The sequence below is a fragment of the Mandrillus leucophaeus genome, unplaced genomic scaffold (assembly GCF_000951045.1).
Source record: "Mandrillus leucophaeus isolate KB7577 unplaced genomic scaffold, Mleu.le_1.0 Scaffold82, whole genome shotgun sequence".
Taxonomy (NCBI): domain Eukaryota; kingdom Metazoa; phylum Chordata; class Mammalia; order Primates; family Cercopithecidae; genus Mandrillus; species Mandrillus leucophaeus.
This window is the reverse complement of record NW_012108919.1, coordinates 868,531-875,031: the sequence shown is the minus strand read 5'-3', so window position 1 is coordinate 875,031 and position 6,501 is coordinate 868,531.

Genomic DNA, 6,501 nt, shown 5'->3' with positions numbered 1-6,501 from the left:
TAGGCAAAGCTAAGATACACAGCTGCAGGCCTGACCGAGGACAGCTGTCCATTTCAGGTCCCACTCACGGAAATAATGACCCGGGCACAGGCAGCAATTGTAGCAGATGCTATTCCTTTTTTCCGTGTGTGCATCATTTTTGTTTGGTTTGTTTCTTACTCTTTGGTGGGAATTTCTGCTCGATGCTCCCACAGGACCTCAGTTCAGCCCGATCAGTGGAAAACCTGTACAGCTTGTCCCTTTATAAAAACTCCTGGTTACAGTTTTTCTTTGATATTTACTTTGGAATACCTAGAGACTCTTGCCACCCACATCCCCCTTTCCAAAACATGGCTGTGTTGGAAACAAAATTCGGGAGTCCAGAACACTGTGACTATGGGAAGAAATGTGGTCGTTTAGGAACCCGGGACTCCTTCTTCCCAGCCCTCCAGACCCTGCGAAGAGCTGTTGACAAGAACCTTAGATGAAGGCCCTGAGCCACAGCCTAGAGCAATTCTCCTTTGCCTATCTAAAGAGCAGGACAGGCAGGATTAGCGAGGTAAACAAAACTTGAAGGACTTCTTAGTAGCCAGACATCTGAGGCCCTTCAGAACCACTTTGAAGATCGGGGGTGATACTGGCTGAGGCTCCAGGTTTATCATTTGATTTGTGACTTTCAGTTCAGGCAGGAGACAGACAGGAGAGTTCACCAGAGACAGGTCACTTCTGTTGCATGAGTCACCATTGCCACACAGCTGCTTGTTCCGGAGCAGCTATGATGGGGACATTGTCTAGGATCCCAGGAAAAGTGAAAACAGTGACCTGAATGTTTTCAGCACAATTAATGTGATAACAGAGAATGAATAAGTGGAAACATCTCCAACACAGCCAAGGAGATGTTGCTTTATGAGAGCTGACTTTCCCCAGAGCAGTGTGCTCCCATCACAGGGAGGATTAATTCATACATTTAAAGGCCTAAATGATAGACGATAAATGTGTGTAATTATGTAAGTGAGCCCATTGTGTTGGTACGCATAGGTGACCACTTTTCCTGCATCAGATATCGGCCCTCTTCCATGTCATAATTCAGAGTGGCAGCTGCCAATCTCACCCCAGCATCCTCATCTGCTAACCAGGTATCTGTACTCACTCAGCGTGCTTGCTCGGTGAATCTCAGCTGAGTCAGTTACAACAGGTCCCCTTTCAGACAGGTGATGATTAGAAGGTTTGTGACTCAAAGAGCATGACGTGTTCCCTTTCCTCTGCAACAGGAAGATACTGCCTGGTATCGTAGCTAGTGACTCAGCCTGCCAAGACAATCCGTTTCATTCTTGTATCATTCTTGCATAAATCACGGCGCAGAAAGCTTGGCAAGATAATTTTTAAATTTTAAACTCGATCAAGAGAACTGTTGAGAAAATAAGACTTCACGTTTAAGTACGTTTCCTCTCCTTGGAAGCTTTCAAGAGGCGATGCTGTGTGAAGGTTACTCCATGGTAAATAAATGATACTGTACTTCGTAGTAAATAGGAGCTCAGTGCTGATTCAGCCGGTCGCAGGCCATTCCTTCCTGAAGAACTCAAAAGCTGTTAGTATGTAAGGTGGGTTCTTCCACAAGGTGACAGGTCAATCAAACTCTACCATCTCCCAAACCTCTTTGAGACAGGGTTCTATCAACACATACCCTCTTTGTTCACTTTCCAGTTTGGGGGGTGAGGAGAAGGGCAAGAAAAATAACTCTCATTGGAAATAATATTTCATGTTTTAAATTAGCTCAAAAGATCTTGTGTTAATATAGTCTCTTCGTGAATCGTTCTGAATTTAGATTCGTTTCCATGTAATAATTCAGATACAAAGCTAAAAATTGCAAAAACGATAGCAAATACTCATTGAGGGTTTATTATGCACAAAACACCGAGATATGTGTTTTGTATTATTTAATCCTCTTGGAAACGGAAGCAGATACTGTTATTATCACACTGTCACCGATGAGCAAACTGAGGCCAGGAGAGGCATCCGAGGTTATGCAGAACCCAGCCCACTGATACGCGGCTGCACTCTTTCCCTGCGAGTCACAAAGTGCAGCTTTATAAGCCAGGACTGCCTTTCTTTTCACTCTGACCAGAGAAAAACAGTTCCAACACAGCCAGGACAATGTTGTTTTACGAGACCGGACTGACCCCAGAGCGGTGGGCTCCCATTGTGAGGAGGACATATTTAAAAGCCTAAAATTATAGTTCTATAAATTCATATCCTTTTATTATGTATTTATCTGAACTTTTATTTTATTGTTATTTATTTACTTTTGAGATGGAGTAGCATTCTGTCACCCGGGCTGAGATCGCTGCAGTGAGTGATCTCAGCTCACTGCAACCTCTACCTCCTGGTTCAATGCCTCAGCCTCCCAAGTAGCTGGGATTACGGGCAACCACCACCACACCTGGTTAATTTTTGTATTTTTAGTAGAGGTAGAGTTTCACCATGTTGGCCAGGCTGGTGTTGATCTCCTGACCTCAGGTGATCTGCCCGCCCTGGTGAACATTTTCTATATATGTAAAATATTGTTATATAATTTACATTTTAGTTTAATATATCAGAGCCATTTCTTTGCTTTGTGTCTTTGCCATTTGAGCTGCTATAACAGCAATACACATGGCTTAAACAAGCATTCATTTCTCACAGTTCTGGAGGCTGAAACTCCAAGATTACGATGCTGGTAGAATCGGTGTCTGGTGGGAGCCTGTTTCCTGTCTCGTTGAGGGCGCCTTCTCCTTGGGTCCTCATCGGTGAAAGGGGGGAGGGAGCTCTCTCTGGTCATTTTTTCTAAGGGCCCTAATCCCATCCTTAAGGACACCATCCTCATGACCTCATCACCTCCCAAAGATGATGTCTCCTTATACCTAACCTAAGAGGTCAGAATTTCGACATGAATTTTGAAGGAACACAAACATTCAGTCCATAGCACCTTCCAGAGAGTTTAGAGTATGTGTTTCCAGCCTCAGCTCTGTTGACATTCTGACAGAAACAGTTCTTTGTGGTAGGAGACTGTCCTGTACACGGCATGTTCAACAGCACCCCTGGCCCTCACCCACTAGATGCCAGGGGCATATCTGCCACTTGTGACAAGCAAACTTACCTCCAGACATTGCCACGTGCCCCCTGCTTGGGTGGGATGTGGGAAGTCAAGTCAACCCCAGGAGAGAGAGCCACCGATGGAGACGCTTCAGGGCAATCTTATTCCTGAAGTCCTGTGTCTTAGTTAGAAACATAAAATATGTGAGTGACAAACACCCCAAGACTTCCTTGCTGAACAGCAGGAAATCAGTCCCCGGTACCCCACTCCTCACCTCCACTGGGTGTGACTAACCTTTTCAGTCCTCAGCGGGTTTTCTTCCCTCTTCCTTGGGACTGTGTAAGGATTCCTGATGTCTCCACCAGTTCCTAGCCTGACACCTGCTCCTCATGGCTCAGGACGCTGCCCCTCAAAGGCCTGGCCCAAAACAGGAGCTAATAATCTGGCATGACTTCTTGTAATAAGCCTTCCGTTTCTCTCTGATTAGATTTATTTTCTTCTTCTCCTTGAGATGGGAACCATTCAGAGTTTGACTCTTGATTTGCCCACCACCCCAGGGTTGTGTCCCACATGGCTTCTCTGGGGTATTTAGAAGAAAAATCCTCCTAGTAAATCAACAGTGAGGGCCAGGAGCAGTGGCTCACACCTGCAAATCTCAGAACTTTGGGAGGCCGAGGAGGGCAGATCACTTAAGGTCAGGAGTTCAAGACCAACCTGGCCAACATGGTGAAACCCGTCTGTACTAAAAATACAAATATTGGTTGGGCATGGTGGCACACACCTGTAATCTCAGCTACTTGGGAGGTTGAGGCAGGAGAATCACTTGAACCTGGGAGGCAGAGGTTGTGGTGAGCTGAGATTTGGCCACTGCACTCCAGCCTGTGTGACAGAGCCAGATTATGTCTCAAAAAAAAAAAAACCCAAAAAACAAAAAACAAAAAACTGTGATAGAGTATGGTTTTCTCTAGTCCTCAAAATGTTTTTTATGAAATAGACCCCATCAAATGAGACCTGCTGCATTCATGATGTCAGAATCATCACACAGAGGTGCACACTGGTGTATTTAAACTTGGGATATGACATGCTTGCCACTGTGCAAAGTGTACATGCCGACTTCCACTCTCTACGGGGTCACTCTGAGGCCACCAGGGGCTACGCTGACAACACGCAGCCCTGCAGGAAGCAGAGGTCCTCCTGGCCTCCCCAACACCCTTGTGGCAGAACGGAAACTTCTCCAAGCACCTGTCCTCCTTCTACTGTAATTTCTCCTTCACCTCCAGAAATTGTCTTTATATAATGTAAAGCCTTAGTTCAAGGGCTTGTCTCCAGAATGGTGCCTTATGACATACAATTTTCTGGGAAAATTTTTACCTCTTTCCCATTAAAACCATGTCTGTGTCCACAGTGACACGTTCCTGAGAACGCGGCGGACAGAAGATGCAAATGTCTCGTACCTGAACGTAGCCCACGTGTCTCCTCTGTGTTTACTGTGTTTTTGTTAGAATCGGGATGTGTTCATTCTAAGTGTAAAAAGAACTCAAATTAAACAGGATATAAGATATATAACTAAAACCTTTTAAAACTAATATTTATCTGAAATAAGACATTCTGTGTTATTTTTAGGTGAGGTGAGAAAAACGTCCTATTATAAGATATATAGTTTCTTATAATGGAAAGAAACATACATATTTCCCATTAAATAACCTCTAACATTATTTTAACATTTCCACCAAATTTATTAATGATAAATAGAAGTCAAGATATAATGCCATTGAGAATATCCTATATTGAAGAATCTTGTTTTATAAAGCATCTTCCCGTACAATGGTAATCAGTTACTGTAATATCTTTTCAAGTCATACCACTCAGAAATATTTTAAATATTATACAACTTTGTGTGTGTATATATATATATTTATGCATATTTTCTTTAGTCAATGATGTGATGCTTTACTCAAGTCAAATATGATGTTCATAATCTTAGAAAAGGTCTCATAAAGAACTTGGTAACTAACTTAGAGTGTATGTGAGACTCTTTCAGGACACTCTTAAGAAATCAAACATTTTGGTATTGTATTTTTTGCTTGAGTACAACTTGATCATGCGAGTCTAGTCTGTGTTTCCATGTTTCTGCATTTGAATGAAACTAAACTGAAATGCTTGGAACCAGTGTGTTTCCTCTCTGAAGGCTCTGCAGCATGGGCCATGTAACTGACCTCAGATGTTAAAGGAAGCCCAACTCCAGGAATCGGACCTCACTCAACTGAGCAAAACACGTAACACCAGCCTATGTCTCCACTCACCCTTGAAAGAATGGAGGGAAAAGCTTCTCCTGCTGGGCTGTGTCCTGCAGCCAGGAATTCTGGCGGGAGGCAGAGGCCGCTGATGCACTTCCGATGGGTGGGTGGGTGGTCCGTGTGTGCGTACGTGCGTGGGCGTGTGTGTGTGTGTGTGTGTGAGAGAGAGATAGGAATGTGTCTTCCTTATCAGAAGCCGTTTCCTGTGTTCAAACGTGATTTCTCTATTTATCTACAATCTCAACTAGAAGCATAGAAAGCATTCTCACTCATGTTTAGGAGGAAAGAAGTCCAGCTGTGTCTATGAAAGCATTAATATTATTTCTCCCCCATCCCTTCAATATCTTGCCCAAAGCATTAGACATTCACGTCTGTTTAGACTAAATACTTTATTCTATTTGGCTGAGCATTTCCAATATGTTAATAGGAATATGAGAGAAGCGATATGCTTGAAAACATCATAGTTAAGTCCTCCATTGCAAGATAGAGTGATTGATTGATAGATGATGGATAGCTAGACATAGGCAGATAGATGGATAGAGAAGTATAATAACTTAAGTGGAAAATGGTCAGAAGTAGCAAAGGTTAAGAGGAAAATTGCCTTGAATTTCCCCACTGAGCTACCTTTGGCAGTGTCTAGGAGCCCCAGGAAGCACTCAGCACACATGTATTAATCAAGCATGCCTTAAACATTCAAGCCTGGACACACAAAGCAATTTCAGTTTTTTTGTGAAATAAATATCAGCTATTAAAAACATACTTGGACACAGAACTGTTTTAAGTCTTCAGACAAAGGCCAAATAATCTGAGATGTGCGCTGGGGGAGAAAAAAGGCGGGCTTTCAGTTTCCTTTGGCATGAATTCGATTTGTGCAAAGTGCTGAGCCTCCACATCCTGGGAGAAGCCTCAGCCTAAAGCGCCCCTGGGGCCATGCTGGTTCCCTTCCCTGGTGGCTGGACCTGGGTCCTCTCAGGGGCTCCCCAGCCGGCCTGCAGGGTCAGCTGTCAGCCCTAAGTGGGCCCTTTGCTTCAATTGTCTCTGATGTCGCTAAGCTGCTGCAGGACTGGAGATGGATACAATGTCAGACTTCATCTTAAACCCCAAGGACTGTGTCAGGGCCACTGTCATTTCATTCCTCTCTTTCAAATGTCT